This window comes from Macrobrachium nipponense, chromosome 15, assembly GCF_015104395.2.
Source record: "Macrobrachium nipponense isolate FS-2020 chromosome 15, ASM1510439v2, whole genome shotgun sequence".
Lineage (NCBI taxonomy): Eukaryota > Metazoa > Arthropoda > Malacostraca > Decapoda > Palaemonidae > Macrobrachium > Macrobrachium nipponense.
The window spans coordinates 55,382,487-55,410,273 of NC_087208.1; the positions used below are offsets into that span (position 1 = coordinate 55,382,487).

Below are 27,787 nucleotides of genomic sequence, written 5' to 3' on the forward strand. Positions count from 1 at the left end.
GTAAGGCTTTCGACTTTCCTTCTCCTCTGGGCTTGTGAGCTTGGAAGAGATCTAGGACCTGAGAGCGAGACAGAGCCGATCGGACGCACCCTCCACTATTTTAGGACGCCTTTCCAATGGCGAACTTTGGCAGTCTGGACGTTCTACAGATCCTGCCGAGGGACGCCTGATCGGTGGGGATTCTCCATAACCTCCGTAAGGCTTTCGACTTTCCTTCTCCTCTGGGCTTGGGAGCTTGGAAGCGGTCTAGACCTGGGAGCGAAACAGAGCCGATCAGAACGCACCCTCCACTGCACTGGGAACACTAAATTCACTTCTTACCTTATAAGAGCTCGCATTTTGAGCTACATCCATTTATCTTCAAATTTATGAATTTGTAGATTCTGTGGAGTAAGAAGGTGATGAGGATGCAAAAACTACTATTACTGTTAACACTCTAACTGCTCGTTAGCAGAGAGCTATTAAAGCTTCTAAAGGAAGCGTAAAAAGTTATATGCTTTTCTGACTTCCTAAAGTAGGAAGTTAGAGTTTATATTTATCAATCAAGTCTAACACTTATTACACATATTAATGATAAATATTAATATTTCCCTTTCTTGCAAACTATGTGAGTGTCTACCGAAAACTTCGGTAGTTACACGTCATATATTCTTCGAAATTTTCGAAGTCAAATTTATTAAAAAGTTAATAAAAGCAGTATGCCGAACCAGACCAGTACTTCCCTGCAAAAGACAGCCAGAAGATCGATGGCGATGAAACACGAAAATCAAGACAGGAGGTACCGCAAACGTATGTTTACAATACTGCGACAGAGAAAAATCTGGTTCTAGAAGGTAATGGTTCCTATTCCTGCCACCCAGCGGCAGGACGGTAGATCACTTGACCTACCTACCTGTAGCGTGTGCCGCAAAATTCGAATTTCTGTCGGGGACGACGGAGTCTTAGCTAAGTATATATCTGTCAGGGAAGTTGAATGTATGAAACTGATGTTTTGGAGCCTCTTCCTTAGCTTTACGTGCTGAAAAGCTAGCAGGAAGTACTTTTCTTGCTGTTTCGGAAACTAGATCTTGAGTAGCTCTTTTTGGACTAATGCTGACGATACCTCTTTAACCAAATCTTGTGGAAATAGGAGCGGGGAAAACGGGGCATAAAGGAGCTCTGACTTCTGCACTGGAGTAACTCCGTTATAGTCAAACCATTTTATGAGCGGACTCCAAGACCATTTCCAGCTCTGCCAATTCTCCTTTAATCCGGCTGCCTTCGCTTCACTAAGAGAAGGGAAGAAAAATGACAAACTTGGAGATTTGGCATACCTGATGCCACTTCTTCACTTGGGTCAGACCACCGAGACCCATGGTCAAATCGTATAAAATGGGTCGAGATAATCTTCCGTATTCATTGTCTCACACAGCAAGCTTCCGTAAACACCATGGAGAGTTCCTCGCGGGGAGTCCTTCGTCCTGAAGAACGCGAAATGGCATACAACATGTAACAGTTTTTTAAATGGGAAAAAGAAAATGGAATTTCCAAGTTTGGAATCAATCAAGCAGTCAAACGTGCCGCAGATGCAACGAAGTTATAAAAAACTACTTTGCATCAGATTTGTAAGGAAGCTAAAGAAACGGAAGAAGAATTTGGCTAAAAAAAAAATAAATAAGGAAACAATTTAGAGGGACAGTACCAAATTAAAGGATTATATGCCTTGACCATTCAAATCTGGGTTAATGAGGGAATTAAACTACACTTTCTCTTTATCTTAGTCTGCCCATAGATTAAATAGGTCAAACCAGGTGTGGATTCGAATGGTCAGAAGGATCTGGCAACGTCGCAAATGGGCTTGGAGTCCGCTCGTAAATTGGTTTGACTTTAGTCAAATAAGCACAAAATTGAGCCCTTTTCTTCAGGACCTCGCAGCGTATAGAGCTGCCAATTCATTAGCCCTGTCTCTCAAAGCCTTGTCCATGCACGACATGATATGAACAAGTTCCTCCGTGTCATTGCCTTTAAAGACTTCCACCTCCCAAGGCCTCCCAAGGTCCCAGGGTCCAATCCAAAAAGTTAAAAACCTCGAAAGCTCTGAACACTCCTTTGACGAGGTGGTCTAACTCTGAAGTCGACCAAAATACCTTAGTTCTACTCATAGCTGTTTGACGAGAAGAATCCACTAAATTCGAGAAGTCCCCTTGTGCCAAAGAAGGAATTCCCAGGCCAACAGCTTCTCCCGTCTCATACCATACGCTCGACCTGGAAGCTAACTTTGCTGGAGGAAAAGAGAACACTGTCTTGCCTTGTTCTCTCTTCGTTTGCATCCAGTTACCCATCACCTTTAGAGCTCTCTTGGAAGAGCGAGACAAACCATCTTTGTAAAACTTGTCTTATTAGAAGATTTCCCAAGCGTAAACGAGGTGCAGCTGGAATAAAGCTCTCCGGGAAATTTTCATTAAAGACTTTCATAAGTCTTTTCAAATCTGACGAAGCATGATGTTCCTTTGAATCCTCTTCGTCTGAAGACTCTAAGGGAATCACAGGAGAAAGGGCGATATCCACTTCCCTTTCCTCCGAGTGTCCTCGAATGGAAGTATCGACGTCTTGCCTCCCGACGTCATGAATGTCGATTTCCTGACGTCCGATGTCACGACGTCCAATCTCTTGACGTCCGCAGCTACGATGTTTCAACTGTCGGCTCTCTGCGTCATGACTCTCAAGAACCTGACGCTCAGCGTCCTGTCTTGCGACTTCTTGGCGCCTGTTCTGAAGGGGTCTAAAATCTTGACTTTCGGCGTCATGAACCTGTTTGACGCTCGAGCTCTTATACTTCCGGTTTCATGAACGTATATGTTTCTTGACGTCTTCGTTTCTTTGACGTCCTGCATCATGATGTTTAAGATCTTGACGTTCAAGCTCTTTACGCTTGGCGTCATGATCCTCTTGACGCTCGGCTCTTTTGTGTCCAGCATCATGAAGTTTATGATCTTGACGCTTAGTGCCATGACGCTCTTGACGTTCAGTTCCTTGGCGTCTGGCGTCACGATGTTTATGTACTCGACGTTCGACGTCATGTCAAGCCATCTTCTCTTTGCTTGCAGGAAGCCAGACCTTCATGAGGGAAGAAAGTTTGCTCTGCATTTCCTGAATTATATTCAGATCCGGAGCCCCATGCTGAGACCGGCCAGGAGAAGCAGCAACCACATTAGACTTTCTCTCCACATCAATCAATGAATCATCCGGAGACGAGAACCAACCCAAAGGAGGAGGAGGAGCATGTACAGACGGCATATAAGCGTCTGACATCTGTTTGTCCTCTACCGAAGCAGATGGCCGCCTGTGCGACATCTTACTGCTTTCGGCAAAAGGATCAACCATGTCCGACGTCTTTCCGCCTCCTACCGAAGCAGATCGCCGCCTGTGCAGCATCTTACTGCTTTCGGTAGGGGAACTGACATTCTCCAACCTCCCTTTGTCTCCTACCAAAGTAGATGGCCGCCTGTGTGACATCTTACTACTCTTGGCAGGAGAAATTTCCTTCGAAAATCGGTAAGAAATCGCTCCAGACTGCTCCAATGGCTGCAACCTGGAGTCTGAGAAGTCATTTCACGACGCTGTTCAATCATAAAAATTTCCTCTTAAGAGGTCTTGACGTAAGACGCCAGCCCCGTCTGGGAGCTGCATCGTCCGATGAAGAGCATACACTTACCTCGCCTTTCCAATGACGAGGGTGAGCGTCCAGGGAAGCGTCAACAGGAACGCTTGAGGGGACAACTGCTCGGGAACTGCTAATGCCTCTCGCCTCCCTTCATCTGTCGACATTCCTTCTCACGGGTTGGTGAGCTTGGAAGAGGTCTAGGACTAGGAGCACGACAGGTCCGAGCAGCCGCACCTTACCACTGCACTGATTTTAGCACTAGCACTTACACTTTTCAACTCTCTAACATCTGACCACAATTTGCTCTGTCTTCTGCGAGAGATTCTACTTTCTCGCCAGAGCTTGAATGGCTTACCAACATATCCTAAAGAGTTGGATCATTAGATTTATCAAGAGTGGGTTCAGGAAAAACTTCTACAGGGGAAGGATTAATATGCTCGTTAACACGGGAAACAGAATTAACCCTGGAAGAACGAGACATACTACTTTTACTCCGTCTGATCCTGTCTCTCTCAAGTTTACGTACATAGCGATCATATTCCATCCACTCATCATTATCCAAAATTACACATTCATCACATCTATTATCCAACTCGCAAACTTTATCTCTACATTTCACACAAATGGAGTGAGGATCTATGGAGGCTTTAGGAAGCCGGGTCTTACATCCCCTCACACACTTCCTAACACTCGAAGGGTCAGACATATTGGAAAAGTCAAAGAGAGATCAAGAAAAGCAAGGGTCGAACCAACAAAATCTAAACAGTACCAAGAAAATCCAAAAAACAAATCCCAAAACAAGCAAAAGCCAAAGCCAAAGTGTACTTCACCAAACTAATTGCGAAAAAACACGGGCGAAAGCGAGCGAAAATCCACGATTTTCACCGAAACGGTGGCAGGGAAGATCTGAGGAATAGTTGGAATGGTTCCAGGTACCTGGGTAGAGGGCACACAGGTGGTACACCTGACTACCCACCCAATCGGCGATTGCCACGAGTTTTGAAATTCTGCCCTGACGTCACAGGGACTTAACCCTTAAACGCCGGAGCCGTAAATAAAAAAATGACTCCCGTATGCCGGAGGGGTTTGAGAGTGAGCGCGTAAGCGGAAAAATATTTTTTTCAAAAATCACAGCGCGCTTAGTTTTCAAGATTAAGAGTTCATTTTTGGCTCCTTTTTTTCTCATTGCTTGAAGTTTAGTATGCAACCATCAGAAATGAAAAATATTATCATTATCATATATAAACTAATGCGATATATGATAGCGCAAAAAAACGAAATTTCATATATAATTGTATTCAAATCGCGCTGTGCGCCAAACGGTTAGAGGTAACAAGTTGCTTTTTTTTTCGTTGTAATGGTGCACTAAATTGCGATCATTTTGATATATAACATATTGTAAACAATAAAAAGCAACACAGAGAAAATATTATCACAAAATGATGCATGAATATTCGTAGCGCGCGGATGTAAAAAAAAAATAAAAAAATAATTTTTTAATAAATTCACCATAAAATCGAAATATTGTTATATGAGACTTGCAATTGTTTCAAAATGAAGGAAAATGATTGAATATTACGATACTGTAACGAGTTTAGCTTACAAATGCAGTTTTTTACCATTTCGAACGAGTTAAAGTTGACCGATGTCGAATTTTTTTTGTTAAAAGTTTTTTTTTATATGCAAATATAAAAAAAATGAGAAATGCTACAACCTTCCAATAATTTTTGTTATATTGTGCATGTTTTTGCGCACATTTTCATATATAAAACTTTAAAAAAAGCGTAATATGAAAAGGCTCAAATATTAGGAAAATGTGACCTACGCGTTTCTGAGATTTTCGGCCGAGAATAGGCGCGCGGACGGAATAAAAATATTTTTTTCAAATATTCACCATAAATCGAGATATTGTTTTCTAGAGACTTGCAATATGTTTTTTAAAATTTTAAAATAAAGATAAATGATTGTATATTACTAGACTGTAAGATTTTTATGTTATAAATGCGTTTTTTTGACCTTTTCGGTTGAGTCAAAGTTGACCTGATCGTAGTTTTTTCTTTTTTTTTTGTACTTATCGTACTTTATATGCAAATATTTCAAAAATGATAAATGCTACAACCTTCCATAATTTTTGTTATTATTGTGCATGTTTTTGCGCACATTTTCATATATAAAACTATAAAAAAAGCGTAATATGAAAAGGCACAAATATTAGGAGAATGTGACCTACGCGTTTCCGAGATTTTCGGCCGAGAATCGGCGCGCGGACGGAATAAAAATATTTTTTTTCAAATATTCACCATAAATCGAGATATTGTTCTAGAGACTTGCAATATGTTTTAAAATGAAGATAAATGATTGAATATTACTAGACTGTAAGATTTTTATGTTATAAATGCGTTTTTTGACCTTTTCGGTTGAGTCAAAGTTGACCGATCGTAGTTTTTTTCGTACTTATCGTACTTTATATGCAAATATTTCAAAAATGATAAATGCTACAACCTTCCAATAATTTTTGTTATATTGTGCATGTTTTTGCGCACATTTCCATATATAAACCTTTAAAAAAAGCGTAATATGAAAAGGCTCAAATATTAGGAGAATGTGACCTACGCGTTTCCGAGATTTTCGGCCGAAAATCGTCGCGCGGAGGGGAAAAAAATATTTTTTTCAAAAATTCACCAGAAATCGAGATATTGTTCTAGAGACTTGCAATATGTTTTAAAATGAAGATAAATGATTGAATATTACTAGACTGTAAGATTTTTTTGTTATAAATGCGTTTTTTGACCTTTTCGGTTGAGTCAAAGTTGACCGATCGTAGTTTTTTTCGTACTTATCGTACTTTATATGCAATATTTTCAAAAATGATAAATGCTACAACCTTCCAATATTTTTTTTATATTGTGCATGTTTTTTGCGCACATTTTCATATATAAACTATAAAAAAAAGCGTAATATGAAGGCACAAATATTAGGAGAATGTGACCTACGCGTTTCCGAGATTTTCGGCCGAGAATCGGCGCGCGGACGGAATAAAAAATATTTTTTTAAAATATTCACCATAAATCGAGATATTCAAGAGACTTGCATATGTAAAACGAGATATGATTGCAATATACGAGACTGTAAAGATTTTTATTGTTCTAATATGCGTTTTTTTTACCTTTTCGGTTGAGTCAGTGAACCGATCGAGTTGTAACTTAGTTACTTTATAGCAAATATTTCAAAAAAAAATGATAATGCTACCAACCTTCCATTTTTATGTTATATTGTGCAGTGCCACATTTCGCCATATATTTTTTACCTTTTAAAAAAGCGTAATATGAAAAGGCTCAAATATTAGGAAATGTTGAAACCTAACGCGTTTCCGGATTTTTCGGCTGAAAATCGTCGCGCGGAGGGATGTTTTTAAAAATTCACCATAAAGGAATTTTTGTAAGAGGACTTGCAATATGTTTTAAAAATGAAGATTATACGAATATTTAACTAGACTGTATATGTTTTATAAATGCGTTTTTGGACCTTTTTCGGTGATCAAAGTTGACCGATCGTAGTTTTTTTCGACTACTTACTTTCAATGCAAATATTCCAAAAAAATGAATAAATTTTTTTGCTAACAAACCTTCCAATATTTTTCGTTATGTGCATGTTTTTTGCGCACATTTCCATATATAACTATAAAAATAAGCGTAATATGGAAAAGGCTACAAATATTTAGGAGAATGTGACCTACGCGTTTCCGAGAATTTTCGGCCAGAATCGGTCGCGCGAGGGGAATAAAAATATTTTTTTTCAAATATTCACCATAAATCGAGATATTGTTCTAGAGACTTGCAATTTGTTTTAGTGTTTTAAAATGAGGATAAATGATTGAATATTACTAGACTGTAAGTAAGTAATTGCTTACCCCCCATCAAATTATATTTATAATATATATATATTTATACTAAACGAGTATCCATATAGTATCATATATATTATATATATAACTATATACATATATATATTATTAAATATAAATATTATATTACTATAGTATTACCCCCCCTATCTATATATATATATATATATATATATAGATATATATATATTATATATATATATATATATATATATATATATATATATATATATATATATATATATATATATAGATAAAATATATATACTTACATTTTCGATTCTGGTACCAATACATAAATAAAAGGAATGCAGGTGACACTTCTCTTTTCGCATACAATGAAATGTCTTATTATTATTTTTATCATGCACACATTCAGATATATAAAAAATTGTAATAAATATAAAACTAAATATAAAATAAATGCAGAATACTCACTCGTAATCCTGACTCTTCGTTCTATTCTTGTTTTCTCCCTCCTCCATTGAAGAGTCTTGCATTTTTTTCCACTCGACATGACGAGGTACAGGTGGAGGAGGGAGACGCGCGCCCTTACTGCTGATGGACCCGGCGGCCCCGTGCGCCCTCCGCTGTCGGTTTAGGGGGCGCGCTCCAATACATGACCTTAGTGTGATACTTTTCGGTCACACTCCCCTATCCTGCAAAGAGCAACTTTGCAGAGACGACAGAAGAACCGGGTGTCTCTCCTTCTGCCATTCATATGGCACACACCCGGCACCGTTTCTTTCTGCCTTCGCCCTTCTAAGGCCTCCAGTATGTGTTCCCCTGGCTGCAGCCGACACGCAGGGTCCACTACCCGACGAGAAGCGGTGATGGCGGGGCCGGCAGCAAGAGGGGCTCCGTCAGCTACGTCAGCAGGGCGTCGACAGCAGGGGTGTCGGGGTCAGCAGGGGCGGCGACAGCAGGGGCGTCGTCAGCAGGGGCTGGCGGCACGGGGCGGCAGGGGCAGGGGCGGCGGCAGCAGGGGCGCGTCAGCAGGGGCGTCGTCAGCAGGGGCGTCGTCAGCAGGGCGCGGCAGCAGGGTGGCGGCGGCAGGTCGCAGGTCGAGCGAAGTTGGCCCTCCTATCTGCCCTTTCCTCTAGGGGCAGATCTGCAGCTCGGGGCAGGGGGTCAGTTATGGAAGGCACTCATCGGGATCGAAGTTGATGAGGGCATTCCCGGCTACCTCTAGGAAACTGTGCGTGGTCAACCTCGGAAGATGTCACCGCGGTACCCACAGTACAGTATGTAAGCATTTTGGAGGGCCAACTGAAGGATGTATTTGAGGAGCTTCTGTGTCCACCTTCTGGTTCTCCTGGCGAAGGGATAGTACTGGATGAGCTGATCAAAGAGATCACTCCTCCCATGTGCCTGTTGTAGTGCCCAATGACAGTAGGCCGCTCGGTACGAAACTCCTCAAACACAACTCGGCCTGTCGACGTGTCTTCTTCCGCTGTACGATCTCTTCTTGGATGGGTTCATGACTCGTAGTAACCATGGGGACGAGTCGGACACCCTTCCAACAGATGACGAAGACAGCGCCCTTCCGCCGCCACTCTGTCTCTCCTCTTGCCAGGTGTTGCGGATGACTAGCGAACCTCTTGAGGACATTCGGGGCCCCACGCACCAACCGAAGGTACGCCACTGACGTGAACACCTGCTTCATACAGTTCCTGGGCCAGGGATACCGAGTTATAATAATTATCCATAAACAGGTGATATACCCTGGTTACGGAAACGTCCCACAAGTTGAATACAGTGTCACGCAGCGTGGAGAATACCCCGGTTATACACTGAAAAGTCCACAACGTATCCAGTGTTGCCTCGGTAATGAATGAAAGAATTTCACACCATATTTCTTTGGCTTCTTGGGGTTATACACTTTTATACTAAGACGTCCTTTGTAAGGCATCATCCCCTCATCCAAAGACAGGTTTTCTTTCCAGGAATCACGAGATTACTACATCGCTCACGGATATAATCCAACACTGTACGCACTAAAATGAGGCGATCACTGTTATTCCGGGGTATGGCCCTTCGGTTGAAGGCGTTGAAGTACCTGTCCATCGCCAGGAAATTATCACGGGACATAACGCCAGGCACATTCGGCATATATAAAAAATAACTTCTCTTCCAATATTGCCTGACGTCGATAGCAGGTGTCAAACCAAAATAAATGTGGAGCCCAAAAAATGTGCCATGTCAATGAGGTTGCAACCCCGCCAGGAATACGACAAGGTCGTCTTCAGCTCATATCGGCAGTACCGAGCGTAGTCCACCGTCTCGTGTACCAGGTATTCCAGCAATTCCCGCGTCAGGAAAAGCTGGATGAATCCCAAAACAGTCAGGGGTAACTGGTAACGGTCATCCCAGGGGTTGCCGTGAAGGGGTGCATGTTAGGAGGGGTGGGGTCCTCCGTCCACCCCTCGTCACTCTCCGACGACCGACCTTCACCTTGGCTGGCGCGACGAGCCGACCTTCTACGTGCCCGTGCGCGCTGAAACACGCGCACGGGTGCGGGCACGATGCACACTACCCCCCCCCGTTGGCCCATCACCCTCACTTAGGCCCTCACTTTCTGTATCGTCCTCTGCGATAAAAACTTGAGCCCGTATCCCCACCCTCCCCCTCCCCCTTCCCCCTCTCAGATTCCCCCTCGTATGCACTGAATTCGAGCTCACTTTCGGGATGTGAGCCTCGAACGGACATTGGGGGCAAATATTCATCCTCACTTTCATCGGGACTGATGTCCTCATCACTCGATGACCATCCGCCATCAAATGAGGACTTGCGACATGTTCCCGATCAGCTCCGAAAGATATTCGTCTATGTCCCTTGGTTGGAGGCCTCCCAAATGCCTACGAATGCCCCTAAGGACGCCCACATGCTTTCTAGGGGTAACCAAATGGCAAACGATGTGTTTTCCCGAAACACAGTCACCACAGTGGCCGCACAGAACGGCCTTGAGGCGCGGGTCATGCTGGGTGCTTGGCCCCTCGCCAGCATCCATGTCCAAACCAACTCGCCTTACACGATCCCTTCCGACGGGTAAAAACGCGCCTTTCACGGTTTCACACGTCGTTGAGACATATCTACGATGTCCTGTAGCAATACAAATGCACAAAGTCTCGCACAAGTCCAGAAAAAACACGCTTTTCACGAAAGATCGCTCTCGGATGGTGCGCTACTGATGCTGGGCTGGAGCGAGAAGAAGGGGATATCGCGCATGCGCACCTGGGTCACGCTTCAAAACAAAACAAGCTTGATCCGTGGACTCCCAGCATCCCCCAAGGCGCGTGATTCAAAAAGTTTTTAGGCTGGTAGGCCTATAAGTATTTTTTCCGCGAATTTTAAAAAAAACTTTTGTATGTCGACGTAAATACGTCCAGTCGGCACCCGACAGACAATTTATCTCGACGTAAAATACGTCCAGTCGGCGTTTAAGGGTTAGCTATATATATAACTACCGGGTAAGTTAAATGTTTAAAAATGGATATTAAGTAGTAAAAATGAAGTTTTTATGTTAAAACAAAGTTTAATGTATACTTACCTGGCAGGTATATATATAGCTATATTCTCTGTTCCACCTGGCAGAAATTTTCAAAACTCGCGGCAAACGCTAGTAAACCTATTAGTAGTTCAGGCCAACCACCACCCCGTTGCCGTGGCGCTAGCGCTAGGAACCGTTCCAATTGGGCCAGATTTTCTCTGAACCCTGTCTCCTGAGGGGAGGAGGGTGGGAATTAAATTATATATACCTGCCAGGTAAGTATACATTAAACTTTGTTTGTTTAACATAAAAATGATATTGTTAGTATACATAAGTTTTGTACATACTTACCCGGCAGATATATACTTAGCTATAGTCTCTGACGTCCCGACAGAATTCAAAACTCGCGGCACACGCGACAGGTAGGTCAGGTGACCAGCCCACTCCGCCCCCCGCTGGGTGGCGGGAATAGGAACCATTCCCGTTTTTCTAACCAAAATTTTTCTCTTCCACCTGTCTCCTGAGGGGAGGCCTGGGCGGGCCATTATTAATCGTATATATCTGCCGGGTAAGTATGTACAAAACTTTATTGTATACTAACAATATCATTTTTGTACATGCAACTTCCCCGGCAGATATATACTTAGCTGATTGACACCCTTGGTGGAGGGCAAGAGACAGTTTTACATACTAATTATTTATGAATATAAAAACAGGAAACAACATACGTTGTAGTATATTAACAAAAACAACCTTGGTTCCTACCTGATATGGAAGAAGACTTCATTGATACTGTCTATGAGTCTGCTTGCCATCAGAGTTTCAGAGAAGATGAGACCTGTGACTGATAACCCTTTCGGATCATGCAATGGGGGCTTACCCGCTTACATGGCAGAGCCTTTTCTTGGATCGTACCAATGGGGGCTGACCCACTTACATGGCAGAACCTTGACCTGTATCATACCAACGGGGGCTAACCCTCTTACATGATAGAGCTTTAGGTATTAAGACAATACAAGGAGCATAACGACCAATCCCGATCACCTGACCACACTAACATGTTAGCACTACGAATTTGAAAGGGTCAACTCCTGCACCCTCTTTCAATCGACCAATAAAACGCACCAAACACCATTAAAAACCCTAACCTAATAAAACTAAAAAGGATTGGGTTCAGCTCCCTGTCCCAGCAACGAATCCGCAGATACGTACGCTCCTAGAGTAAAGCACTTGTCGTACGTCACTTTGAAATGTCTCTCAAGTAATGGGATGCAAAGACGAATTGCATCTCCAAAAGGTTGACTCCACTAGAGTCTGTATCGACAAGTTCTTGTGGAAATGCCAAGAGGTAGCGACTGCTCTTACCTCGTGAGCTTTAACTCTAAGGAGGTCCAGTTGTTCTTCTTTACACGCTAAATGGGCTTCCTTGATTACATCTCTGATGAAGAACGCCTGAGCATTTTTAGAGATCTGTCTTCCGGGAACTCTCTAACCGAGCCCCATAAACTTTCCTTACTCCCCTTTAGTTCGTTCTTCCTTTCTAAGTAAAACTTAAGGGCTTTCTAACTGGCAAAGAAGCCCTCTCTCGCTCTGTACCTACAAGAGCGAAAGTCCCTTTTACCTCGAAGGTTCGAGGGCCAGGTTTCGAAGGGTTTTCATTCTTCGCCAAAAAACATCGGTTTGAAGGAACAGAACGCCGAGTCGTTCCTGAAGCCAACATTATGTTCTAAGCTTGTAGTTTTGCTACTCTTTTTTCGCTGAAGCTAGCGCGACCAAGAATAAAGACTTCCTTGTCGATCTCTGAAACGTAGCCTTACAGGAGGTTCGAATTTGGAGGTCATTAAGTACTTTAGGACCACATCTAAGTTCCAACTAGGTGCTCTAATCCCTCTGTTCTTTGACGTCTCGAAGGATTTTATCAGATCATGGCAAATCTTTGTCTTCCCCAATGTTAAGGCCTCTATGCCTGAAGAAACTGAAGATAGCATCTTTTATAGCCCTTAATTGTAGAGACTACTAGATTACATTTCTCTTCTTAAGTAAAGGAGGGAAATCACTATATCTGTCACAGAGGTACTGAAAGGATATCTTCTGAGCTCTACACCATCTGCGAAAACACATCCCACTTCGACTGGTAGACTCGAATAGTAGATGGTCTTCTAGCTCTTGCGATCGCTTTCGCAACTTCTCGAGAAAAGCCTCTCGTTCTGACAAAGTCCCTTCGATAGTCTGAAGGCAGTCGGAGCGAGAGCGGTCAGGTTTTTTGTGATACCTGTCGAAAGTGGGTTGTCTGAGAAGATCGCTCCTGTTTTGGGAGAGATCTCGGAAAGTCTACTATCCATCCCAGTACCTCTGTGTACCAGTTTGCGCTGGCCAGAACGGGGGCTATGAGGGTCAGTTTTGGCTCCCGGTCTGCTGCTGCAAACTTCCTTACTACTTCCGATAATATTTTTGAACGGAGGAAAAGCATTACCGTCTATCCGCCGGGACCAATCGAGGAGAAGGGCGTCCAACGAAATCGCCCTTGGGTCGGCGATCGGGGAGCAGTAACTTTCCAGCCTGTTGTTCCAATGGTGGCAAAGAGCTATATTTGATCTCCCCCAGAGGTTTCCATTAGTCGGTTGCATACCTCCTGATGCCAACGTCCATTCTGTAGGCAGTACTTGGTCTCTCCTGCTCAGAAGGTCGGCTCTTACATTTTTGTCCCCTTGAATGAATCTCGTCCGAGAGTGGTTCTTCTCTCTTCTGCCCAAAGCAGTAGTTCTCTTGCTTTCTTGTAAAGGGAGACGAGTGCGTCCCTCCTTGCTTCTTGATGTAAGCTAGGGCTGTTGTTGTCCGAATTGATCTGCAGGACTGAACCTGAGATCTGAGCCTCGAAGTGTATTGAGAGACAGGTGAAATCGCTGTTAATTCCTTCATATTGATGTGCCAGGACACCTGTCCCTCCAGGTGCCTGACACTTTCTCGTCCCTAGAGTGGCTCCCCACCCCGCATCTGAGGCGTTCGGAATTACAACACTAGCCGAGGGTTCGGAACGTGAAGAGGATACTCCTTCGTTGATCCTGCACGGATTCATCCACCAACGCAGGTCCTCCTTTATTTCCTTCGTGATCTGGAAGGAATCGGACAGATTTTGAGATTTCTGATCCCAATGTTCTCTTAGATAGAACTGTAACGGCCTTAGGTGAAGCCTTCCTAGAGAAATGAACTGTTCCAACGAGGAAAGGGTCCCCAGAAGACTCATCCATTCCCTCGCGGACATTGTTCTTTCTCTAGGAAGGTTGCTACTTTTTCCAAGCAGCGGTTTTTCTGTCTTCCTGTGATGGAAACACATGAAAACCCCGAGAATCATCCGAATCCCCAGATAAAAACAATGTTCTGCTGGGGAATTCATCTGGGGATTTCTCGAGGTTTACCAACAGTCCCAAGGACTGTGTTAACTCCAGTGTCAGCTTTAAGTCCTCCAGACATCTGACTCGCGACTGTGCTCGTATCAGCCAGTCGTCTAGATACAAGGATATTCGAATCCTTCGAGATGAAAGCCAGTGAGCCACATTTTTCATTAGTCCCGTGAATACTTGGGGGCTGTTGATAGTCCGAAGCATAGGCCGAAATTGAATACTCTTTCACTTGCCAGCCATAAATCTGAGGTATTTCCTGGAAGATGGGTGTATTGCACGTGGAAATAAGCATCCTGCAGGTCCAGGGATACCATCCAGTCCCTGGACGCAGGGCTGCTAACACCGAGGCTGTCGTCTCCATTGTGAACTCCTCTTTGCTTCGAACACGTTCAGGGCGCTCACGTCCAGAACTGGCCTCCAACCTCCTGAGCTTTTCGGAACAAGAACAGGCGATTGTAAAAACCCCTGGGAAGAGAGATCTTTTACTTCCTCTATGGCTTCCTTGTAAGCAATCTGCTCCACGAGATGTAGAAGGGCTTGTTTCTTGAATGAATCCTTGTAGTTTGCTGTTAACTCCTTGGAGTTGTAGTTAAGGGAGGTTTTTCCCTGAGGGGATTAAATATCCTTTTCTTAAGGATGGATAGGGACCAGGCATCAGCACCTTTTCTGTGCCCAAGGTTCGTAAAAGTTTAGAAGCCTGGCACCCACTTTTGTCTGGAGGAGGACCACAGTCTCACTGGAAAAAAAGTCTTGACGAACGGCCTTCGATTGAAGACCTTCCTCTCTTCTCCCGGTCGTCTACTTCTAAGAGAAGATCTTGTGCAGACCTTCCCCGAAAGGGCTGCTGGAAGGGAACTTTCTCCTTTCTTTGCAACCTGAACAGCAGGTTTTAGCCTTTTAGCTGACTGGCGCCAGCATGTCCTGTGTGGCCTTTTCTGATAAAGTCTTTGATATGTCCCTCATATTTCCTGAGGAAAAAGGTGACTAGAGAGGGGCGCATATAAAAGGGAGGATCTTTCAGAGTGAAACAGATTTCGTTTAAGAAGGAGCGAAAAACACTGCCCTCTTCTTCAATATACAGGATCCAAAAGGGATGGCCACTTCATTGGAGCCATCCATAACCGCCTTGTCTAGGCAGGTTAATACACTGCCCAACTCTTCCATGGTAACGAAGTCTGGTTCTTGAGACTTCTTGGCTAAAGCTCCCCAAAAGCCCAGTCCATAAAGTTAAAGACTTCGAGAGTCTTGAAAGAGCCTTGATGAGATGATCAACCTCACACATCCCCAAGAGCTTTTGCAGAGTGCAGAGAGCGTCGTCTTGACGCATCTACAAGACGGAAAAGTCCGCATCAGAGGACAAGAAGGGAGTCCCAGGCCCATTGGCTCCTTGGTGTCATACCACATACCTGGTTTCCCTGTCAGCTTAGAAGGGGGAGGACAAGAAAATACTGTCTTCCCCGCTTTCCTTCTTAGATCTGAGCCAGCTCTCGAGACTCTTCAGAGACTTTCTCATAGAAAGAGTAGGGGTCATCCCCTAACGAAAAAAAGAGGGGGGGGAGGGGAGGCCTTCGACATTTTCGTACTGGATAATAAAGATCCCTCGAAGAAGGGGATCCGACTGGCGTAGCGAGTTCTCCAAACACCTGCAGCAAAGAGAAGCAAGTCTCTTTAGTCCCGAAACTCCTGCATCTTTGGATATCTCTTCATCCGAACTTCTTCCAAAAGCGATGCAGGAGAAGACGGGCTTTTTGCTTTTCAGGAGACCGATCCGTAGAAAGAAGCCTTTTTCTTTCGTCCTTATTCCTATCTCCTTCCTGCACGAGTCCTGGAGTTCCCTATACTCGGGCTTCTGTTCTGCTCCTTGCGTCTGCTAGGAGAGGCGCTTGCGTCCTGATAAGACGGCTGTGAGGCGAAGAGCGCCTGCTAGGAGAAAGGAGAACATCCTGTTCCTGGCGCCAAGAAGGAGAGGCGCTTGCGTCCTGATGAGCGCGCCTGGGCCAAGAAGGCGAGGCACTTGCGTCCTGGTAGGCTGCTTGCGGTCCAAGAAGGAGAGGCATTTGCGTCCTGATGAGGACGCCTGGAAGGCGAAATGCGCCTGCGAGGAGAAAGGAGAACCCTTTGTTCCCGTCGTCCAGGAGAGGAGACGTTTGCGTCCTGGTGACTGCGTCTAGCAGGCGAATAGCTCCTTTTCCCTTTGCGTCCATCCGTAGAGGCGCTAGAATCTCTCCTATCCCTCCTGGAGGTGAAGAAAACTTGTCTAAATCTCGCGCCTATTCGCGAAACTCTTGCGTCCTTAGAAGGATATTTTAGAAGATCCTACGGGACTCCTGATTCCTGGGTACTTCCCAGAGGGAGAGGGTTGTTCCTTCGAAAAATGTCTAGAGGACGAACGAACGCTCCTTCCTTCTTGCGGAGCTCTGAATAGAGAGGGGCTCTCTTCTCTCCCGGAGCTCTTAGCCGCACGAATTCTCTCACGAGAAATCCGCGAATCAGGCTCCTGATACTTGCCATGAGAGGCGAATCGTCTCTAGCAAAACTCCTGGGAGAACTCTTGCTCGTAGGGAGTTTCCGATTCCTGTCATATGCGACTGAAGAAGGTCTCGCTGGGGACGAAAACCTTTCAGGCGAGGAGCGTCTGCTAACGCCAGGGCGCTTACTCTCTGAGGCTCTCCTAACAGAACTCTTGATGGGAAGAGAAATGTCTTTCTTTCCTAGAAGAGCCTTCAGAAAGAACTCCCACTAAGGCAGACAACTGCTGTTGGAGTCCTACCAAGACTTCCTTCGTCTTGTGTGATAAGTCTTCCGGAGAAGAGTCAGGAGATCTCATAGCTCTCTTCTTACGAGCAGGCGAATACTCCGGAAAAGGCTCAGGACTGGAATGCAACGCTTCGCTTGCTGGCGTTTTCCAGGATCTCTTAAGAGGACGCGACTTAGAGGAAGAACTCCATCCTCTTCTTGGAGACGAAGAGTCTGAGTCCGAAAGCACTTCCTGAGGACGCTTTTGCAGTAGCTGTCCTTGGCAGCCTGGGAAGCGGCTACAGGATCTGCCGAAGGGACGCCTGACCGTTGGGAATACTCTACATCCCCCTTGCGGCTTTCGACATTCCTCCTCCCTTGGTCATGGGAGTCTGAAAGAGTCTAGGCCGAGGAGCAATGCGGAGTCGGTCAGACGCCCCCCTCCACTTCACTGGGGACACTGCACCAAATCACTGCACACATCACTGCACTTACCTGTCTCCTTCATTGCTTGCAGTTGCGATTTCAAGCTGATTATTGAGGCTCTCATTGCAGCCATTTCCGTAGACGCATCTACAGGTTCGCTGGCTGGGGGTGGGGGAAGGGGCTGAAACCAAACTATGAGCAGGTGGTTGAATTACCAGAAAAGTTAGGAGCTACTTTCCCTGTTCAATAGAGCAGGATCTACTTGAGCTTCTGATGGAAGCCCTCCTAACTCTATCTTTCTCAAGTTTCCTTACATAAGAAGCCAAGGTCTTTCCATTCCACTTCCGTTAAACTCTCACATTCCAGACAGGTGTTAGTCGCAGAACAATCATTCCCCCTCCCCCTACATTTTTTTACAGACTGTGTGAGGATCCACCGATGCTTTCGGTAGCCTCACCTTACATTCCTCTTTCGCACACACCCTAAATACAGGTGCCACGTCAGACATTTTAAAGAGAATCCAAACCAAAATCCAAAAAACGGTCCACGATAAGCGTATGCCAAAACCAAAGATCAAAGTACATCACCAAAGGTCAGATAGATAATCCTCGGCCAACGAGAAAAGAATTCCAATGCAGGAGGTACCAACAACGATGTTGTTGCTACCGGCGACAGAAAAATTCTGGTTAGAAAACGGGAATGGTTCCTATTCCCGCCACCCAGCGGCGGGAGTGGGCTGGTCACCTGACCTACCTGTCGCGTGTGCCGCGAGTTTTGAATTCTGTCGGGACGTCAGAGACTATAGCTAAGTATATATCTGCCGGGGAAGTTGCATGTACAAAAACTTCATTTTAATGTAAGACACTTACTGGCAGGTATATATATAGCTGATTGACACATTTGGAGGTGGGTCAAAGACAGCAACATTATTAGAGTATAAAAATATTATTACAATATTATTAAAACTCTAGGTTCCTTACCTGCTAAGGTAGCTGACTTCAGAGGTCCTGCCTCTAAGCCTGCTTAAACCTTAGGAGCTCTCAACAAGGAAGTGTCCTGTATGTTGAAGAAGCTAAGACTGGAACTGACAACTGGACGTGACCAATGTGTTTGACAGAACCGTACAGCCCTCTTATGCACGGCATTCAAGCTAGTAATAGATCATTTACCTGAACTACACACACACCACACCAAGATAATACTAACAAGACTGATAAAAGTACCGAACACTTTTCTCAGACGACCAAAACACAAACACCATCACCTAATAAAATCAACTAGCTTAAAAGAAGGTTATGGGGTAGTAACTCCTTTGCCCAATACTGTACCAGAGGACACATATGGACCAAGCGTCTGACAATTATCAAAGGTTGTCTGAATATCCCTAAGATAATGCGACGCAAATATTGAATTAGTTCTCCAATATGTGGATTCAATAATTTCCTTGAGGGCTAAATTCTTTTTAAAAAGCTAATGAAGTCGCAACTGCCCTGACTTCATGAGCCCCTTCACTTTCAAAAAAATACCAAAGCTCTGCTCTTGACACAACATATGAGCTTCTCTAATCAACTCTCTCATGAAGAAGGCTAGAGCGTTCTTCGTCATGTGTCTACTGGGGTCTTTAACTGAACACCAAAGAGCATCAGAATTCCCTCTGATCTCTCTTGTTCTTTCCATATAAAAACGCAATGCTCTCACTGGGCAGAGAACTCTTTCTTGCTCGTGACCCACTAACTCAGACAGACCCAAAACTTCAAAGGATCTTGGCCAAGGATTAGCTGGATTCTCATTCTTGGCCAAGAAACCTTCTTGGAATGAACACACTGCGTTGCCATGTCTCCATCCCACCTTCTTCGATATGGCCTGAAGCTCACTAGCTCTTTTCGCCGTTGCCAAAGCGACTAAAAAGATAGTTTTCTTAGCAACATATCTCAGAGAGGATTTCTCTAAAGGCTCGAATTTGCTAGAGGTTAAATACTTCAAGACAACATCGAGGTTCCAAGCAGGTGGCCTGCATTGGGGTTGTTTCTTGGTACCAAATGACCTAATCAGATCTCTAAGGTCTAAGTTATTCGAGATGTCTAGATCTCTGTGTCTAAACACTGAGGTTAGCATACTTTTATAACCTTTGATTGTCGAAACTGACAAACCCAATTCCTTCCTCAAGTATAGAAGGAAGTCTGCGATTTGGGTCACAGAGGTACTGGATGAAGACACTTTCCTGTTCTTACACCACTTCCGGAAATTCTCCCACTTCGACTGATATACTGTAATTGTGGAGGTTCTTCTGGCTCTAGCCACTGCACTGGCCACCTCTCTAGAATATCCCCTCGCTCTGACAAGACTTTCGATAGTCTGAACGCAGTCAGACCCAGAGCGAGGGTATTCTTGTGAAACCTGTCGAAGTGGGGTTGTCTGAGTAAATCTACTCTTAGAGGAAGAGTCCTTGGCGTATCTATTGTCCATTCCAGTACCTCTGTGAACCAACTTTGGGCCGGCCAAAACGGGGCTATTAAGGTCATCCTCGTTCCTTGGCTCTCCCTGAACTTCTTCATAACTTTCCCCAGTTACCTTAAGAACGGAGGAAAAGCGTACACATCTAAGTTTGTCCCAATCCATCAGGAACGCGTCGACGCCACTGCTTCCTGATCTGGAACCGGAGAGCAATAGGTTGGTAACCTTTTTTGTTCTGGCTGTCGCAAACAGATCTACTACCGGACGGCCACACAACTTCCACAGGCTCTGGCAAATCTCCATGTGCAAAGTCCACTCCGTCGGGAGAAGTTGTTCTCTTCTGCTCAACAGGTCCGCACTCACATTCTTCTCTCCCTGTATAAACCTGGTGAGGCAGCACGACGCTTTCCTCTTCCGCCCAAAGCAGACTTCCTTTGCCAGCTTGTAAGGGGAAAAGAGTGAGTCCCTCCTTGTTTGCGGATGTATGCCAGAGCCGTGGTGTTGTCCGAGTTGATCTGCACTGTCTTGTCTCGAATCAACTCTCTGAAGTGCTTCAAGGCCAAGAAAATTGCCATCAGTTCCTTCCTGTTTTATGTGCCAACTTGTTTCTTCCTTGCTCCAAAGTCCCGACACCTCTTGAGGGCATATAAGTCGCTCCTCAACCCGCGTCCGACGCGTCGGAATACAAGATGAGGTCTGGGCTCTTCTGCTGAAGCGACATCCCTCTTGCTAACCTGCCTGGAGTTAGCCACCACTTTAATTCCTCCTTCACTTCGGCAGGAATTAGAAACTGGAAGGAATCCGGTTGCAATTTTCTTGGCCATGAATCCTTCAGGAAAAACTGTAGAGGTCTCATGTGCAGTCTTCCTAAAGAAATGAACCTCTCTAGCGAAGAGAGTGTGCCCAGTAGACTCATCCACTCTCTTGCTGAGCATCGGTCTTTCTCTAGAAAGTCCTGCACCTTCCGAATGCATAGGGCTTTGCCTTTCGGGGGACGGAAAAGCCGAAAAGTCACTGACGATATCTGAATCCCAAATAAACTATCTGTTGTTTGGGGATTCAATTGAGACTTTCCCCCATGTTTACCACAAGACCTAGGTCTTTTGCTAAGTTCAATGTTTGATTCAAGTCCTCCAGACATTGACTTCTTGATCCCTCTTAAGTGCAACCATCTCGCCACATTGGACATCAGCCTCGTGAACACTTGGGGGGCTGTGCAAAGGCCGAAGCACAGGGACTTGAACTGAAAGACCCTGTCCTGAATCACAAACCTTAAATACTTCCTGCTTCCTGGATGAATCGGAATATGAAAGTATGCGTCTTGTAAGTCCAGGGTCACCATCCAGTCCCCTGGACGTACCGCTGCCAGTACTGAATCGTTCGTCTCCATTGTGAACTTGGTCTTTTCTACGAAAAGATTCAGTTGACTTACATCCAGAACTGGCCTCCAACCTCCCAAGGACTTTGCAACCAGGAACAACCGGTTGTAAAATCCCGGAGATTCGTGATCCAGAACAGGCTCTATGGCTCCTTTCTCTAGCATGGAAGCTACTTGCTCCCACAGAGCCGCTTTCTTCACTAAATCGTTGTAATTTGCCCCGAGGGCTCTCGGAGATGTTGCTAGAGGAGGTCTCTTCAAGAAAGGAATCTTGTACCCTTCCCGAGCTACGTTGACAGCCCAGGATCTGCCTTCATGTTCTGCCAAACTTCCCAAAAACCTTGAAGTCTGGCTCCCCTGTCGTCTGGAGGACTGAGATCTCATTGTTTAGAGTGGTCTTGGCTCCTCTTTTAGCGGGTACTCTCTTACCCCTAAAGGCGGGTCGAGCGAATGTTCTGCCTCGAAAGGGCTGTTGCGAAGGCCTAGTTTCCTTTGGAGTTTTCTTAACCAACTTGGATGGTAAGAACTTCTTACTGAAGACGAGAGAAGATCTTGAGTGGCCTTCTGAGAAAGGGAGAGAGCTATATCCCTAATCACCTCTGAAGGAAACAGCTGTTTCGAAAGGGGAGAGAACAGCAACTCCGATTTCTGAGAGTTTGAAACCCCTTTTGAAGCGAAAGAACACAACAGCGACCTCTTCTTTAGTACTCCTGCTGTGAACAAAGAAGCCAGTTCATTCGTTCCGTCTCTCAGAGCCTTGTCCATGCAGGACATAATGCTCTTAGCCGCTTCCATATCCTGCGAATCTTCTTCTTCTAGGGAGTTCGCCAGTGCTCCCAAAGACCAATCTAGGAAATTGAAGACTTCGAAAGTCCTAAAAATCCCTTTAAAAAGATGGTCAAACTCGGACGAAGTCCACCAGACCTTAGCAGACTGTAACGCCTGTCTGCGTGAGCTGTCCACTATACTGGAGAAGTCCCCCTGGGAGGAGGGGCAGGTACTCCATGGCCTAGACTTTTCTCCAGTAGCGTACCATACTCCTGACTTCGATGCTAACTTAGCTGGTGGAAAAGCAAAAGAGGGATTTTTCCCGCTTCTTTTCTTATCCTTCATCCAGTCCATTTCCACACGTTGAAGGGCCTTCTTCGCCGAAATTGACAGAGTCATCTTAAGGAAAGAGGACTTCTTTGGAGTCCTAGTCTTGGAAAACTGCGATAAGGGAGATAAAGGAGCCGTTGGTTTGAATTCCCCTTCAAAAATAGAAAGAAGACGTGAAGTCAGAATCTTGTAATCTGAAGAAGGTTCCGTATTCTTCTCAAGCAAATCCAAATCCTCTTCTGCTGAAGAAATGTCTTGCAGATCACTGTCGTGTTGACGCTTCGCTGACGGAATAATGTCCTGCCGCCTGCGTCCTGCGGCTAACGAAGAATCGGCGTCCTGCCGCCTATCAATGTCCTGCCGCCTGCGTCCTGCGTCCATCGTAGACACTCTGCTTCCTGCCGCCTGCGTCTTGCGTCCACAATTGATCCCGATTCCTGACTTTGTGTCCTGCTTCTTCTGAAACCATTTTCTTCTTCCTGCGTTCTGCGTCCTGAATAACCAAGCGATCGCCCGTCCTCGTAGCGCCAGTGCGTCCTGCGTCCTCAGCGAACGCACCATTGTCTTCCGTCTTAGAAGACTTAACAGGAAGGAAATCGTCCTTCCGCCTCGAAGATGCCTGCACAGGAGCATCCCAAGACTTCACAAGAACTGCCAGCTTAGACTGCATTTCCCTTAAGAAACCCTTCGTACTATCTTCCTGAATGGCAGAGGACGAAGGAGGAGGATTACGAGCAGACTGCGACGTAACGGAGAGCGATCTTGTACTCTACCCGATGGAGAGAGACGAGGGGAAGACAAGCAAGAAGATGGAGGAGAGTCTCTCATCGAAATCCAAGAACGAGAAGGCCCGTACTGAGTCCTCTTTAGCACGAAAGATCCTCTTAATCTTGATCGGAACTGCATCCCCGTCTTCTGAGGAGGACAAAACCTCCGGACTACTCTAAGCCTCACAATCTTGAGCATGTCTCTCGAGAGCAGTCGATGTCCTGAAAGTCCTCTTGAGGGGGCGAGACACAACTGAATACCGACGTTCCCGCTCAGATGTGTCGAACCATCCGAGGACGCACACTTCCCAGTTACGCCTTTTCTGCGGCGAACTGAAACAGCCTGGGAACTTGCAACAGGACTGTTCGAAGGGACGCGCCTGACCGCGACAAAACCTCTCTCGCCTCCCTTCGACTGTCGACGTGCCTTCTCCCTTGGGTCTGGGAGCTTGACAGAGGTCTAGGTCTAGGAGCACGAGAGAGACGATCAGACGCCCCCTCCACTACACCTTTCACTGACATCAAAAGCACTAACTTTATCCGTAAGTCGCTGTATCTGGTCGCCCATGGACGCAAGGGCAGCGAACACCTTCACAATCTGTGTATCGTTCGCATCCTCCGATACAGCAGCGGGCGCAGGAGATACCTGGGAGAAGGAACTACCAATTCTAAGTTAGAAGGAGCTGGAGAGGAAATACATTCACTCCTTTTGCTAGAAGAATTCGACTTCTCACTACGAGAAACAGATCTCCTTACACGATCTTTCTCAAGCCTTTCAACATATTTCATAAATATCTTCCATTCCTTCTCTGATAAATTCCAAAACACCTATTCTCCCAAGTACACACATTCTCTCTACACTTCTTACAAATAGTATGAGGGTCGACCGAAGCTTTCGGCAACCTTACCTTACACCCCTCTTTTAAACAAACTCTAAACATACTTCCAGTATCAGACATCTTTAAAGAACAATCCAAAGCGAATGCCAAGCTAACGTTTCCGAGTACAATACCAAAAATCCATGAAAAGTCAGCAACGAGAATGAAAATCCTAGCAGGGAACCACCAACAATGTTGCCGGTTCGGCTGGCAGAGAAAATCTGGCCCAATTGGGAACGGTTCCTAGCGCTAGCGCCACGGTAACGGGGTGGTGGTTGCCTGAACTACTAATAGGTTACTAGCGTTTGCCGCGAGTTTTGAAAATTTCTGCCAGGTGGAACAGAGAATATATACCTGCCAGGTAAGTGTCATACATTAAAATCAAACACTAGTATATCCAGTCTCCAAAACAGCTAATTCAACAGCTATGGAAGGTACTCACGAGTTTACAATAAATAATATTTAAAAAAATTATCTTCCACAAGCAGTATAAACCAAAGTATAACAAGAACTTTTTTGACAAAAGAAAAAATATCACCTCTTTCATAACCAAAAATGTAGACTTCGTATTCGTGTCCTGTTAAAGCATAAGACTGATAAAAGGGGAAAAATCAAGATGGTAACGGATGTGACCCAGGTTAAAAACATACTTACACTCTCAGGCATACGCTCCCTAATCTGTTGGAGGGGGCTTTGGCTAGCTTTTCACAGAAAGCTAGAATCAGGCTCTCAGTCTTTTCTCCAACTGGCACCTGTTGTGACAAAATATTTATTATAAAAGGATTCTGCCTTTCACGGTGAGAATAATTATGCAAATAATGATTAACTGCTATAAACAAGTGAATCTCGCATCTAATACAAATGTTTTAGAATTTTCTCTTCTTTAAAAAAAAAATACGTATACACAAAGTAAATTTTGTAAATCACCAAAATTTATTATATTAACGACTATCTGTTGCTACCATGTAATTTTCAATTACATGCTGCATAGATGGCAGGTACATGTATTTATACACTGAATTATCAATTTTGCAATTTGACTGTCAAGCATTACTGTAGGTTTCCAAAATCTTAAATATTGTAATTTCATTACAATGGCCCTCTTTTTTATGGGTTTCACATTTCGACGTTTCATCTACGTACTTGCGGATTTTTATGGCACTTGTCTAGCACTGAAAATCGGTAATTTTTGGCACTGGAATATGCTGATTTCCAGTTATCGGTACCGATAACAGAGTATTGGTGCCAATACATACTTAACAAAGGTTCCAAAGCTTGGTTATAGGGAAAAATACAAATTTTTTCACTTATCATCAGAGAGAGAGAGAGAGAGAGAGAGAGAGAGAGAGAGAGAGAGAGAGAGAGAGAGAGAGAGAGAGAGAGAGAGAGAGAGCCATGTTTGTATGATAAATAAATGATTTGCTCATTAGCAAGTTCTAGTTCTATATGTGCTGTTATACTAACATCCATACATCCTCATTAACATGGCTTCTTAATAGCACTCACAGACACAACAATGAAAAATAAAGATAAAATTAACTAGCATCCAAAAAGAGGTGTAAAAATATGAAACCCACGAGTGTCAGGAAATCTACCATTTAAGAAACTTGCAAATCTGGTGCAGTCAGATGATTATTGGTATCTTGAAACTGGTAACAAGTGGTAATTTCTTTCATGCAGTGGAATGCGGAAAGCCTCAGTCAGAAGCCGATGCAGATACAACACAAAAAAATATCAATATTTTGTTGGACAAGTTTCTAAATAGAAATCCCAAGAAACTGGAGCAATACATTTCCTTATAAGAAAGCAACAGGTCAGCTATATACTATACTTACAACAATCAAAACTGAGACAATAGAATTCAGAAGAGCTTCCACTTCTGATTCTGTGGCCTCAGAAGAAAAGCAGGTGTCACAGACACCAATTATTTTGTGCAAATCATCTTCAAGACCTTTCGGACTCCTTTCCATGGAAATCTCTGCCCCCACCTCCTTCAGGTAAGCCCGAAGCTCCTCCACCTGTCAAAAAGACAAAAAATCTTTAGAGCATTTAATGCAAGACATGAAGCCTACCAACCAATTCATCAAACAGCCAAAACAAAGATAAACTGATCTATTGATTTATATAACTGATTTCACTTACGTAAAGACTTCTGCACTTCATCAAGAACGCATGAAACATTGTGTAGTACTGAGCTTTGAAGGACCCATTTAATACAAGGCACTATGTTTGGGTAACTGTTTTGATACCAAGTTGGTGAAACACAGTGGAGACTTGGTGAGCTTCTTAAACTGTATTTTAAAACATGGTTTAATTTCAGACTATCATGCTTAATAGCAAATAAATAATCACATGCATGATTGGTATTCATTTCAAAAGCCTTATAATCCTGAAATATGATATTGTTATGATACAATAAAGTTTGTTCATACTTACCTGGCAGATATATATATATAGCTGTATTCTCCGAAGTCCGACAGAATTTCAAAACTCCCGGCAAACGCAGTGGTCGGCCAGGTGGTTAGTACCCATTCCCGCCGCTGGAAGGCGGGTGTCAGGAACCATTCCCATTTTCTATTCAGATTTTTTAATGTCACTGTCCCCGAGGGAGGCTGGGCGGGTACTAGGTAAGTATGAACAAATTTTTATTGTATCATAACAATATCATTTTGTTCATGACACTTACCTGTCAGATATATATATAGCTGATTCCCACCATTGGAGGTGGGGAGGGACAGAATAAAAGGATTTTGGGAAACATTTCACATGCAGATGATAGACATCTTGGTTCCTTACCTGTTAGCGTAGCTGACTTCGTGATTACTGTCACCCAAGTCTGCTTTTGCTTTACTAGAGTCTCCAGCAAGGACGTGACCTGTATAGCTGGTGAGATCTAGATGATCTGACAACGGGGGCGTGACCACAATGTGTCTAGACCATATTGACCATACTTTAAGGGCAGCGAAGCAAAGAAAAACCACCACCTGACCTAGCCTAGCAAAGTTAGTCCCCGAAACTTTAGGCTAAAATAAAGGGAAGTCCGCCTCTAGCGGTCGACCCTACAACCAAAAAACCAACAACCATAAAACAAAAGCACACTTATCCATTTTCTAAAGGATAGGATTCGTGCCGCTCCGTACCCAAAACTGAATCTGCTGATATGTATGGTCCAAGCAAAAAGCAGTTCTCATATGTCACTTTCACATCCCTGAGGTAGTGTGAAGCGAACACAGAATTGCTTCGCCAAAATGTGGTGCTCACAATGTCGCTGAGCGCCATATTCTTCTGAAATGCCATCGAAGTTGCGACAGCTCTAACTTTCATGAGCATATACTTTCAGAATTTTCAGATCACTATCTGGGCAGGACGAATGGGCCTCCCTGATGGCGCTTCTCAAGAAGAACGCTAAGGCGTTCTTAACATTGGTAATCAGGTCTTTTCACAGAACACCAAAGATTGTCTGATTGACCTCTAATTTGTTTTGTTTCTATCCAGATAGAATTTTAGAGCTCTGACAGGACACAGGACTCTTTCTGGCTCCCGACCAACGATCCCTGCTAATCCTTGATATCAAAGTTCTTAGGCCAGGGATTGGAAGGATTTTCATTTTAG

The 27,787-nt window shown here is 44.5% G+C and overlaps 1 protein-coding gene and 1 long non-coding RNA gene across 3 annotated transcripts in view; one reads left to right on the top strand and one right to left on the bottom strand.

Moving 5' to 3' along the window:
* LOC135194957 (eukaryotic translation initiation factor 3 subunit M-like) overlaps positions 1-27,787 on the top strand; it is a 96,865-nt gene that overhangs the window by 1,244 nt on the left and 67,834 nt on the right. The window lies entirely within an intron of this gene.
* On the bottom strand, positions 24,876-26,193 carry LOC135226875 (uncharacterized). The gene is made up of 2 exons (XR_010317301.1): positions 26,011-26,193; positions 24,876-24,927 (listed from the first exon to the last, which is right to left on the bottom strand). It is a non-coding gene; the product is annotated as an uncharacterized LOC135226875 (long non-coding RNA).